The sequence below is a fragment of the Lampetra fluviatilis genome, chromosome 30, assembly GCF_964198595.1.
Source record: "Lampetra fluviatilis chromosome 30, kcLamFluv1.1, whole genome shotgun sequence".
In the NCBI taxonomy this organism is placed as follows: domain Eukaryota; kingdom Metazoa; phylum Chordata; class Hyperoartia; order Petromyzontiformes; family Petromyzontidae; genus Lampetra; species Lampetra fluviatilis.
Window position 1 is genome coordinate 2,979,754 of NC_136304.1, and position 14,219 is coordinate 2,993,972.

The 14,219-nt window shown below is 44.4% G+C and overlaps 1 long non-coding RNA gene across 4 annotated transcripts in view; it reads left to right on the forward strand.

The window, feature by feature from the left end:
- The window catches only part of LOC144943297 (uncharacterized), an 82,482-nt gene that overhangs the window by 66,107 nt on the left and 2,156 nt on the right, over positions 1-14,219 (forward strand). For 3 of the 4 annotated variants that reach the window (XR_013639479.1, XR_013639480.1, XR_013639482.1), the window contains exons 2-3: positions 7,986-8,086; positions 11,028-11,235. This is a non-coding gene — a long non-coding RNA (uncharacterized LOC144943297). The remainder of the gene's footprint in view (positions 1-7,985; positions 8,087-11,027; positions 11,236-14,219) is intronic. The other variant, XR_013639481.1, reaches the window with a different exon arrangement.

Sequence of the window (14,219 nt, forward strand, 5' to 3'; positions counted from 1 at the left end):
AGTGCTGTTAGCGAGCACCTATAAAGGCCGGCACGGCACACGAGGGGGTGGGGTGGCCAGCACCACGCCCGACCGCCTTTGTCTCCCTCGTGGCGATATTTACACATGGCACCAGTTACTCTTTTGAGACCGAGTCGATCTAGGGGAGGCCCAGGACCGGTTCAGATAATCGTCACCGGTGTTGGATGTGAGCGGGAATCGAACCCAGGTCGCCGGGTTCGTAGCGCAGTGCGCTAACCGCCACGCCACCGCTCCTCACTACCGCTCCCCAGACACAAATATCAAAGACAAAGATCCCCCGTATAGCCTTAACAGACTGTAGGGGCAAGTGCTGTTAGCGAGCACCTATGAAGGCCGGAACGGTACACGAGGGGGTGGGTGGCCAGCACCACGCCCGACCGCCTTTGTCTCCCCAGTGGCGATGTTTACACACCGCACCGGGTACTCATTTGAGGCTGAGTCGACCTAGGGGAGGCCCAGGACCGGTTCAGATAATCGTCATTGGTGTTGGCCGTGAGCGGGAATCGAACCTGTGTCGCCAGGTTCATAGCGCAGCGCGCTAACCGCTACACTACCGCTCCCCAGACACACACACACTTGCACACACACACACGCACACACACACACTTGCACACACACACACGCACACACACATACTTGCACACACACACACGCACACACACACACTTGCACACACACACACACGCACACACGCGCGTGTACGTAATTTTTGCGTGGCCGCCAATCTGCTGCGCAACACGCGATGTCGGAAGCGTTAACAGAAGTTCGAACGAATTGCCAGGCCCTCCCCAAATTAGACAATCACAGCCGGCGAGATGGCCGCACGGCACGGGAACTAATTGCAATGATCCATTCGCAATGCGACGGAGTAAAGTTGCAAGGGACAAAGCGTTAATGTACAACAACCACCCACCCAACCCCCTTTGCGTTAAAGCGACGTAATATGTTTTGACCCCCACCTCGCGATGTGACCACTGGAAATGTACAAAGCAGTCAGAGAATTTGCATCGCCTCAGTTTTAGTTTCCAGTTTCATTTATTAGGATTTACCCTGTGAGCCATTCGGCTCTTGTTTGGGCGCGGAGTGCGCGCATCCCTTAGGGGCCGTCCATAAATGACGTCACGCACCTAGGGGGGGGGGGGGTCAGACATTTGTGACGATGTGTGACGAGGGGGGGGGGGGGTTTAAGAAATGTGGCGTCACATCAAAATGCGCAACTTTAAATAAATATAGACAACACGTTCTACTTAATTATATATTATTTTTAATAAATGTTTTCTCCTACAACATCAGCGTGCAGCGCCACATTAAATACGCACTACAATGACAATAGTTTAAAGCGATTTGAAGGATGTTTTATTTTTTTTGGGGGGGGGGGGGGCAGAGCTTTGTGACGTCATATTTGAGGGGGGGGGGGGGGGTCTGACTTTTTGTGACGCCGTGTGACGAAGGGGGGAGGGGGGTCAGAAATCGTCAAAAATCGCGTGACGTCATTTATGAACGGCCCCTTACGAGGAGAGCGCAGACAAAGGCTCAAACACATCGCGGTGAACACGGAACGGGGGGGAGGGGGGTGCCACGTGCTGTCCGGCAGAACGTGACGTCCGACCATTCCACATTCCGCGTTTCCTTTCTGCACGTTTTTCGCATGTCGTACCCAATGTTCTACATCGTATTCTCAGGTTTTTTCGGTAAAGTCACGTAGGTAAAACATTAAAAGTAATGAAAGTAAAATAAAACAAAACAAAAATAAAAATAAAATTCACGACGTTTCGGAGGCAACACAAGTCTCCGTCATCAGGTGGGACCGTCACAGCCAGATTAGCTGCAACACTTGATGCAGCTAATCTGGCTGTGACGGTCCCACCTGATGACGGAGACTTGTGTTGCCTCCGAAACGTCGTGAATTTTATTTTTATTTTTGTTTTGTTTTATTTTACTTTCATTACTTTTAATGTTTTACCTACGTGACTTTACCGAAAAAACCTGAGAATATGAATCATTGCAGTCACGAAAGCTTCAAATCTGGAAGTTCTACATCGTGTACGTCACCGCACCATCATCGGTTCGTGCAAATTAAGCAACTCGACGTGACGCTCTTTTGCCCTCGACGATTTTTAATAGAATCTGCACAGTTAATTGAGTGCTGGAAATGGCCATTGTGTGCTCCTGGCCCGTGGGCGGTGTCATGGCAAGTGCTTCCACTCGTCTATCCACACAGCAATTGAGGCAAATTGCTCATTTCAAATATCGTATGCAGAATCGCTTGGTGAGTGATTGGGTGGCAGCCCTCCCCCCTGCCCCCTCACACCCCTCGCCTATTGTAATCTGCCCACTCGACAGCTTTTAAGATTGTGTGGCTTTCCCGAGATGGAAGCATTGGCATTTAAAAAATAAGTTTTTCACTTCCATAAAAGTCTCCGCTGATAAAGCTGGCCTGTGTTCCAGCCAGCCTCCACACACACACACACAACAGATTTGTCTTAAAAAAAAACAAGTGTGGCTTCTCCAACACAAATTTGATTTTAAAAGATAAATGCTGTTGTTATTGCCATTGTCCAAACAAAAAAAGGCTAGCACACTGGACTTGCAATGTCGAAGTTGCTCATTTGATTTTGTTTATCCCCAGTGCACCACTTGCAAACATCATCCCTCCCACCGCTGAGTGCGGAACTCCCCAGATACCCCTAACTCGTACCTCCTCATGACAGATGTGTTTGACTTGAATACCAAATAATATGGCGTTAAAATGTGCGCTCTGATGTGCACAGGTATTGTGCTGTGTAATGTCTAATTATATATTACAAAAAAATTACACACATTTACTCAACAGATATGGTGTGATTTGGGTGTTCTTTCCAGAAGCGTTTTCATAGGCTTCAAGGTTTCTCCATATGACAACATTAACTTTTGTAAAGTAATTATATCGATGTGACTGGATGGTTATGTTTGTTAATATAATGAGCCAGAACCACTGAAAACCTGGGTTCTAATCCGCGTTACAGCCAAATAAAAATTTCCAGTGTTACAAATTGGTGGTGTTAGCCTGGTCTAGGCTTTCGCTTCCAATAGTATCGACAATAGAGGTTTTTGGGTTAGATCGCGCAAATATAAATGTGTCGTTAAACCCACCACCACCCGACACAGCCAATTAGTAAGGTTTGTCACGTAAACCAAATATGCCAATTCGTTACTGGTTCAGCACACCGATGTGTTGGATACTAAACCCACAACATTTACAATTCTTGTACGACGTAACGCCAGTAATTGCAACCAGCCTGTTGATGCACTACTCCAAGAGGGCGTTCAAATGCGCAATTTGTCTCATGACATTGCACTGAACGCACAATTATATTATAATGAAGAAGAGGCAGATTAATAAATAAACCCAGTGTGTGATTGATGTGAAGCAATGCAGCACCAGCAGACAACGTAGCAATAGTAAGTCCGCCTACTCCAGCCTAAGGGGAACTGGTTACAAGTCAAAGTCTCAATCTACCTCTTTATGAAGGCATCCTTCACACCATGTCGGTCTTTAAAAATAACATACTTCACCATGCTGATCAATATGGATTGGTGAATCAATGGGGAAGGGCAGAATCATGGCCAGGATTGAAACTCAGGCCGTTGCGTTAACATGTGGCAAGCAGTGCGCTAACCACCATGCCACTACTCCAACCACTTGTGTGTTGTTTAAAATAATGAGAGTATTGTATTTGCATGACATATTGCATTGTGACGCTGCGACTTTCATTGCCACGATGTGCTCCGCACGATTTGGCAATCTGACGCGAGCCACGGGTTTGAACTCAGGTCGCCAGGTTCATAGCGCGGCATGCAAAACCAGCGCACGACAGCTCCACCCCGCAACACAGAGGCAGTTGCTACTGCATATTTAATATTCAGTCAACTGGATGGGTCAAGGTTGAAGCCCTGGACTGATTGTTTATTACTTTACTTGCGATGTGTCTCTGTTTGACGATGCCATTTTATTAGGCTCCAACATGGGGAGACGACCACCCACAGACTGACATTTATAAATTATGCATCTGCCATTCAAAATAAAGCTCCTCTCGCTTCGTTATCAAACAGAGGGGCTTGCTGACACTTGGAGCGTCCCTGTGCTTTTACAATTCTGTGTGCGACATACGCACAGAGGCACACGCGCACGCACGCACACACGTGTGCGCGTGCGTGCGCGTGTGCGCGTTCGTGCGTCTCCGTAGCGCTCACCTCTCCCGTCTGTCAGATGCGGGTCTCAAGTGACTCGGTGCATTAGACCGCCGTGCAGCGCTTGGAAAACAACCACAAAAACAACAAATAAACTGAGCTGTACAGAACTTTAGCAGCTCTCGTCAGTTTATATCAGAAGTTTCGGGGAGGTCAATGATGGATGAAGGGAGGAAGATACCGGATTAAAACAGCGGAGCAAGACGGTTGTCACACTGGTTGGCTGAGCAAAAGAGCAATGAGAGAAAGGCAGTGAAGTCGACGCCATAAGGAGTTGGATTCCATTTATTCAACCGGAGGTCACTGCCCATATCCTGCGTTGAACGATGGTCGCGCGCTCTCTTTAGAATTCATGGCAAACAGTTCGAAAAAAAGAAAAAAAGAAAACTCTCTTCAGGTCGTTGCGTATCGAAACGCTGTGGATTATTTCTGCGATGGCTATTAAGTGGTTAGATAAAGCTCGTGTTGTTATATCACGAACTATGCAATGGAGTTGCCTTTGTTTTCTTTCTTTTCTTCCGGTGGAAGTTTAATATGCTTTAATCCCAGTTTTAGAATTGAACCATTACTGCTTGATTTAAACTACATTGTGAGTTATACAGGAGAGCAATTCAACTTTCCAATTTTCTCTCCCACCTCGCCGAGACCCAGCGATTGAATCGCTTCGTGCGGCTTAATCTCAAACTTTGTCTCTTTCACACCGTTTAATGCAACCCTTGCCGCGTTTACGCCATTCCCCAAAGCTTCCAATTTGTGATATTTTATGTGCCGGTAAACTAACGAAATATAAAAAAGACAACAATTTTGGCATGCAAAAAAAAGGTTGATTAATTATAACTTACTCAGGCATTGCTGGCGCTCTCCCACCAGACAGCAGGGTCACAGCTCTGGATATTAAACACGGCCTAATAAATGTGTAAATAAATCCACAACGGGGGGGCTGAATGCCACAGGACGACTCAGTGTGAAGTCAGTCACACAATTGCCCGCATGCGGGGTGCGGGTGCAGTGTGCAGCGCACACATGTCAATTAGGGCACGCCTGAAATGCAGTTCATTAACGAGTGAGAAAGGTCTAAATCATTGGTTGCCTTTTTAATTATACACCGTATGAAATTTTCATGAGGCACTGCAACGCGCTGCCTGCAGTGGCTCAGAAAATGTCCTTTTCTACAGAATCCCCATTTTAATTTAAATAGGAATTGAAGTCCCTTTCTTTTTTACAGATTACTTAATTCATTTTTAAATACAATTTAGAGCGACGTCTTTCCGGATAAAGGCATAATGGCAGAAACGTAAAGGCAGCAAATTTCTAGTTATTTCCTCGCTCCCCGGGGTAATTGAATTATGTTTTGGGAATAAATATTAATGATTTTATGCTGACATTTGCATTGCAAAGATGCTTCATTTCATTGTAATTACAAGCAAATTAGCAATAATTTTCCAAATAGCCTTGCAGCACTCTTGTGTGCTGCCTCATTTGGCTCTCGACCGTATCGCTCATCAGTAAACTTTCCCTACCTCGCAAGCATCTGGGAAAAAAAAAAATTACGGATTCCGTGAGAGCTTTTACTTTCCGGCGCACGACAAACCACACAACAAAGGAGACATGGCATCCGCGCGCCCGCCCGCCCGCCACTGTGTTTTACTGCAAATGCCTCGGTAAGATTGCTCCTCGACCACGGGCATCGATGTACATTAAGGTAAAGTGCTAAAGGTGCAGCCCTGAAATGGCGGTCAGCTGCAGAGAGTCCAGGTTGTGATTCTAGGGTGACAAAGGCGGGGGGCGATTTGAGAACCGTGCCCATTGGTTCAACTGCTGCGCCGGTAGATTGTATCGAACCGGTGAGCTTTGGATTTCAATTCCAGTGTGCTAACCGTTATAACAGCAGCTGTGCATATAGGACACTTGAAATAAAATTACCTTGCGAAACACTGACACATAATGATTTGATTCGGACTCCGTGAGAGCCTTTCATTGCAAATGCCAGGGCGAGAGAATAACGCAGCAGCATTGGAGACAGTGTTAATGGTATGTGGCTCTTTGTCAAAGTCAAGATGACCCTCATTCCTAGCCGACTTTGAAACGGAGCCAAGTTCATTTACTTTATTTCCTTTAAAAAAAAAAATTCAATTCTGTGACCATGAGAAACGGAACATGCTCGCTAGATTTGCTTGTTAAATTAATATGTTCCATTGCACATGGAGCACTGATAATGGTTAGTTGAATTGCTATATATTGTAATTAGATAAGGCATCCATTTATACATCTGACCGGGTAGGTAAATAGCATGTAATCACACCTAACGAGTTCAAAATGCTGCCACCTAATCTTCAGCGAAATTTTGCTCGTGTAGTTTGATGACTGCAAACGTAATAAAACAAACTTGTATTTTTTTTCCAGATCGACACGTGTATACATTAGCTGCTATATTTTACATGCACGTACTGCATCACAAAACAGTCTTTTTTGCAATAAGAGCGATTCCTCCGAAGGTGGCTCAAAAGTCAGGGTTCTGGATTAAAAACTGGGTCCTTAAGTGTTGTAAATTGATGGTCTCGGCCCAGTCAACTATGGTTGCACTAAAACAACTCACATTCAATTCACCTGTGCACTTAATTTGGATAAATTCCACCTCGAGGACATTAAAAACCGGTTCTACTGTCATGCTGTGAAAATTAATCTCCTATGCAGAGTGCGTGGGGAAGTGCTGGCTCTCTATTGCGTGTGTATCAGATGGACATTGAAGGGATTTCAGCGGTAGCTCCACAATATTCGCTTCCGTGGGCCATTCTCCAATGGGAAGGATTGCACTGCTCGGCGCGAGATTCGATTGGCTAGCTTGATCTCGTGAAATGACGCCAACAGCACAAGAAGGATAACAGTGGAGGAAAAAGTAATGCAACAAAAATAGAAACGTAAGCTATCGGTCTATTAGACAAAATAGATTTTTGTTTTAGCAAAAGTGTGGGAAACTCGTTCCTCATTTGAAGTAATTTTAAATTAATATCAGCCACACACAAAGTCAATGAACCCATAGCAACGAAAACTTACAATTGCAATACTTTTGGTATAACATTTACACCTGACCAACATCTCATTTTACACTGCTTAGTTTGAATAAATAACGCAACATTAACTGTATCACAATCAAGTGAGTCAATCGCATCAATATGTAATCATGGAGGCGATAACAATGTGCAGGGCTGCTAGGTTATTTTCGAATTAATATAGTTGTCACAGAAATACACGAGAACTTCTCAAACAGGCCTGGGAAATAAGAAGCAAATATAATAGTAATTTCCAAACCAAAAAAATGTATGCCCAGCAATCAGTTACGTACACGGGTGTGTCTGTCATTCGAGCATGTGCCTTTGCATACACGGAAGGCATTATCTTCCAGATTTGCAGTCTGCGCTGCGTTCTTGCACAAAGGCCTGCTGCTTCCCCCTACGATCTGTGATTAATAGGAGTTATTGCAATGGGTTCATTAACACGTGACAAAGTAAACAAGCTTAACATAGAAAAAAAAATACATTTTTGTTCGCGTGTGCAAATATTGAAAAGAAAAAATGTGGGCACATAAGAGAAGGACACGTGAGAATCTTAGGCACACAATAGACTTTTGTTTGCGCATTTAAACACATTCTTAATGCATTCGTGTACGCGTCGCTTTCATTCGGACACAAGCAACCTGTTGACATCCTTGTTCTGTATTTCTGCTTTGGTTGCAGGTGATTAATTTGGCCGTGCCGACGGCACACAATGATCGACTTTCACGGAGAATGCTGCCAGGAGACCTTTTTGTGCTAAAGGGAGCAGGCACGAAAGTGGGGTGAACCAATTATTTCAAAATTCTGTGCGGATTTTGAACAGCGCAACAATGCCGATGAGTCCAAGCACAGAGCACCGGCATTATACTAATTATAGTTATTATATGTACGTGGAACTTATTTCGCACACATACATATGATACTAATTATTAGTACTATATTCCCCACGCTCTATGCTTGGACTTGTTGTTTTTTTTTTTATAAAAAGGTGTTTATATTTTGCATTTTGTCACCCACCCAGTTCAATGTCGTGCCCGACTTACACGTGCACACAACCAGCGGCAGCGTGAACAAACAAAGCAAAATAGCAGCGGGCCCAAGCGGGTGAAGGGGACTCCAGCTTCAAGAAAAACATGGGAGTGTATAAAATAATATCGGCTGAAATTCAAAGCATACTACGCATAACAAGCAGATTAACATAAAACACGAATCAATTTCTCTCACCTTCTGCTTGTTTCTGCATCTCACTACATCTCTACCAGGATTTACATTTCTCACATCCCACATGCATCTCGACATCTTGTCTCCATCTCTTCCCTCGTCTCACTTTGGTTGTCTTTTTCGTCCTCTCATCTCACTGCACTTCTAGTTTTTGTCGACATTTCTCTCACCTCACTGCACATTGCTTATACCTCTTCTGCCATTGCATTATCAGTTCATACATTGAACGGGATTGGTCCCCCCCCCCCTAACGTTCATTTATGCTTTGGGCCACAAGTGGGCTAGCACCACCACTCCTCGAAAACCACGGAGAGAGCACAGACAACACATCACCCAGAAACAACGATGGGTCTCCAGCACCTGATAGGCTCGGAGTATGCAGATGTTACAGAGCAGGTATCTGAGTCAAGGGCATCGTAGGGGTAATACAGATCTGGTAGATTTAAACACTCACAATAATAGAATACGACGTTTCGATTGCAACACAAGCAGTCGTCATTAGGTAAAACTAAATTTGAGAGAGAGACAAAACACAGACACGGAGACACACAGACAGACACACAAGCAGAGAGAGACAACACAGAGACACACAGAGAGACACACAACACTCTGTGTTATTTTCTTTATTTTCTTTCTACGTGACTTTTACCGAAAGAACCAGAGAGTAATTCCTGCAGTCACGAAAGCTTCAAATCAAGTTTAAACACTCAAGTTGAACATTGTTGTCTTAATGTTGGCTTTCCCAAAATAATGTGAACGGCAGTTGTTATGAACGGGACCCCATGCTCCTTCGTCAAGTTTCATTAGTAAATGAGAAAGTGGCGATTGTAAAATACTCTATTAAGGCGGTCACAAAAACAAGGGGTTTTAGTGTTAAGAGATGCGTGTTTGGGGTATGAATAAGTACAGAGGTGTGGACTCGAGTCATGTGACTTGGACTCGAGTCAGACTCGAGTCATGAATTTGATGACTTGCGACTCGACTTGGACTTGCATAACAATGACTTTGTCCCACCTATGAGATGTGGACTCGAGTCATGTGACTTGGACTCGAGTCAGACTCGAGTCATGAATTTGATGACTTGCGACTCGACTTGGACTTGCATAACAATGACTTTGTCCCACCTATGAGATGTGGACTCGAGTCATGTGACTTGGACTCGAGTCAGACTCGAGTCATGAATTTGATGACTTGCGACTCGACTTGGACTTGCATAACAATGACTTTGTCCCACCTATGAGATGTGGACTCGAGTCATGTGACTTGGACTCGAGTCAGACTCGAGTCATGAATTTGATGACTTGCGACTCGACTTGGACTTGCATAACAATGACTTTGTCCCACCTATGAGATGTGGACTCGAGTCATGTGACTTGGACTCGAGTCAGACTCGAGTCATGAATTTGATGACTTGCGACTCGACTTGGACTTGCATAACAATGACTTTGTCCCACCTATGAGATGTGGACTCGAGTCATGTGACTTGGACTCGAGTCAGACTCGAGTCATGAATTTGATGACTTGCGACTCGACTTGGACTTGCATAACAATGACTTTGTCCCACCTATGAGATGTGGACTCGAGTCATGTGACTTGGACTCGAGTCAGACTCGAGTCATGAATTTGAATGACTTGCGACTCGACTTGGACTTGCATAACAATGACTTTGTCCCACCTATGAGATGTGGACTCGAGTCATGTGACTTGGACTCGAGTCAGACTCGAGTCATGAATTTGATGACTTGCGACTCGACTTGGACTTGCATAACAATGACTTTGTCCCACCTATGAGATGTGGACTCGAGTCATGTGACTTGGACTCGAGTCAGACTCGAGTCATGAATTTGATGACTTGCGACTCGACTTGGACTTGCATAACAATGACTTTGTCCCACCTCTGTGAATAACATGTATCTGTTACTGCATGGCTCACAGCCTCCTAATCCAGACGCACGTAGGGGCTGCTAAGAATTTCATCGGAGTAGAATGTAACCAACTTGGCCTCAGAGGTGGTTCAGAATAAACCACAACACGAAGGTGTTTTAAGAGGCTGTGATAGGTGGGACGTGTGAACGATGGGGGAGAGCAAATCGCCAGCACAGGCAATGTGACGGCAACCAGAGGTCGCTGACCAAGAGGAAGACACTGAAGCCACATTATCGGTTGCTGTAAAGAATAAATATTGCAAGTTGAGTGTTGACATTGCAACAAAATGCAAGGATCTGCCAGAAGGAATGAAGTTACTGTGAGGTCTGGTGGTATCAATAGCATTTGGCATGATTTCGATTTAAAGCTTTCGTGACTGCAGGGATTAATCTTCTTGGTTCTTTCGGTAAAGTCACGTGACTTTACCGAAAGAACCAAGAAGATTTGGCATGATGTCATCTTGACCTTGACTTGTGCAAACACCCTACATTTCTTAGCCTACATACAAGACAAAGTGTGTCTTAACAAAACGGTGTCCACTGAAATGTAATCTCATGTCTGTCTGTCTTGTTACAGTGGTGCAACACGATTGACAACGGGTCTTGTTCATGGAGTTAAAAGAGGCCCTCTATAAATTTCCCCTGCTCTCCATAGCCTGCTGCATGGGGCCCTACAACCTATTGGCTCTGTGATATGGTAACACACATGACTTCCATCTCTTCGGTCGCAAGAATTCTTAAAGATTGACCTCAAAAATAGGACCGTCCTGGGAAAACCATGGCAGGTGACAGCCCTCGTTGCACCACCTGCACACTCAACAGCTACACACAATCAAATCCCAGCAACGGTGTGGGCGTCGTCGTGATGGCACTGGTTGGAATGCGGTGGTGGTGGTGGTGGTTGCAATGCAAGCCGACAATTCATGCGCTGAGCCATCTGTTGGTAAACTCAAATGGCTATAGTTGACTGGCGATAGGGTGAGGTCAAAATCAAAATAGACATCAAGCCCCAAGGTTTGGCCCCAAAGAAAACTATACCTGACATGCGCATTAAATTCTGCATTAATGACTTAGAAATTATTTAAATTTAATTGTCTTAGGGCTAAGCCAAATCATTAAAACAGCCATGGGTATTTCGTAAATTCAAATCCAATAAGCTCATTTTGTACATTAAGCGAGTGACTACTTGTGCATATATATATCAACATGAACAAAGATGTTAAATAGCAAAAAACGATACAGAACCACTGCATAACCATTTTGCATATTCTGTCAGGTGGGAAAGTCGACTGTTGGCATTGGTTTTGACAACCTTTTTGGGGACACAAAATCCATCTTGTCCCACCGAGAACATTCACAACATGCATAGATTTTATGGCTGTAATTAAATACTTATATGACCTGGTACCCGCAGGGTCAATAGTATAATCTGTTTTTTTTTTCGTAAAGACTTGTCAATCATGCAACACACTTGAAGAAATCAGGAATTCTATAAAGGTCTTGCCCTACCATTTAATTACACTCAACGCCAGGGATTGCTAAATGTTAACGCTTTGCATAAGTGGCGTGGGTTAGCCGGGTGGCACCAAGGATTGGGCTACTGATCATTCTTACCAGCAACCTGACTTTAATGGCAGCTGCTCCCAGCCACGTATCTACCGCAATTTAATTTGCCCTATGATCTTCACGAACAATGTATATATATACATGTGTGTGATAACAGACTCATGGTTCCCTACGTCTTCAAATCATCGAGGTATTGTTCAAAAACGGAGCGCAGTGTGTTTAATTTCTGAATTAAGAAAAATCTGGTAAATTCTAAACTCTTTGGTTCTTTCGGTAAAGTCACGTAGGTATAAAATAAAATAAATAAAATTAAATCACGACGTTTCGGGCGCAACACAATTGCCCACTTCAGCAATTGTTTCTTGCTGTGATTGTCCCACCTGATGACGGGCATTTGTGTTGCGCCCGAAACGTCGTGATTTAATTTATTTTATTTTATACCTACGTGACTTTACCGACAGAACCAAAGAGTATGGATCCCTGCCATCACGAAAACTTCAAATCTAGATACAGGTAAATTCTGTACTGTAGCTCAGTGGGAGAGTGAGCGGTTCACAATAGTAAGGTTGCGAGTTCCAATTCAAATTTGGGCTGACTTGACCCATCATCCTTTGCGAGTTGATCAAATTGGTACCACTTTGTCAGGAAGTCAACGGTAGTTATCCTATGGATATACTCACCCCCGCCATAGGAATGTGGGTATTACAGAATTGGTTCAGGGCTGTGAACAGATGGCCAAGGCCAAAATGTTCTCTTGAGCAGGATATCACTTTGATTCTGTAGTTTTAAACATAAAAATATTTCCTTCTTTGATGGCGTTCAAATTTAATTCTACAGGGTGCTATGAATTTAAAACTAAATTTAAATAATGCAAAATAACATACTAACGTACCAAAAGAGGAAACCTTCAATCAGAGTACACTACCTGCTATCCTTGTTTGGATCAGCAACATGAAAACTCCCAAATATATTCCAATAGAAGCTAAAAGCAGTCACAGCAGCATGGGAATTATATTGTGAAACCCAAAAAATTATCCGCATCGTTCAAAGAACAAACGCCCCTTGGAGACATCATTGCGACTTTAAAAAAAGATTGTCAGCTTGGGCAGAACGCATTGTTTGAAGGGTTGACGGCTGATGGATGAGTCTGATGATGGAGTCGCAGTAGGGGGAGGGATCACGCCTCTCAGTGTGACCACAGTCGAGATGGGAGTGATGAGATGAGCTCGTGCCAGAGTGAGACGGATTGTGGAATCGCGGGAGTGCGGAGAGCGGCGATGATGTGGGGTGGCCTTCATCCAACAGTGGAGAGAACACTGTTGATGGTGATCTATTTAGCTGTTTATCTGGATGAGATATGTTGTTCCATGATCATTGCTGTCCTGATCGTTATTATGAAGATACATTTATATATGTATACTAGCGGTAAGTACCCGGCGTTGCCCAGGCGAAAAAGGCAGACATACACATGGACTTACACACAGACATCGACCCATACATATAGAAACGCATCGACTTAGACGCACACACACACACATATGGTTAAACCCAGGATGGATCATTAGCAGGCCAGCCTAAATGTTTCTAACTGGCGAAGATGTTCCATTAGGGGGATCCAAGAGAAGGGAGGGATTGACCGTGTGCGAGAAGACCTGGAGGTTCGTGCGGAGCGAGAGAGCAGTTAGCTTCCACACAGTGTAACGCAGCCAATGAAAAGATAATGCCGCTCGACTGATTCGGAGTGAGACCTCTGCTGTGAAACCGGAGCTGGTCATGAGCACACTGGCCAGGTATGGTAAACTCTCCACTCTCTCCACAACTGCCCCATCACCAATTGTGAGTTGTGGGGGTGGATTAGCCGAGGGTACAAAATAACCAGGCAGGTGCTTAGTTTTGATGGTAAGGCTCCACCTCTTAGTGGCAAGCTCCAGTTTCAGCAGCAGTGCATCCAACTCCTCCTCTGAGTGAGCATCAGGGCTTCATAAATTAATCACAACAGATTTCATTATTTTATGTTCACCAATCGTTGCTGTTCAAATACACAAACTCAGTCATTACACGTTGCACACGAACGGTTGATGGTTGGTTATTCACACGGGAGACATGCGTACACACACAATATGATAGACACAAAGACACACACAAGATTGCAGACGCACGTTCATACACAAGATGCAGTGTGTATCTCCTAATCAGCATTCTC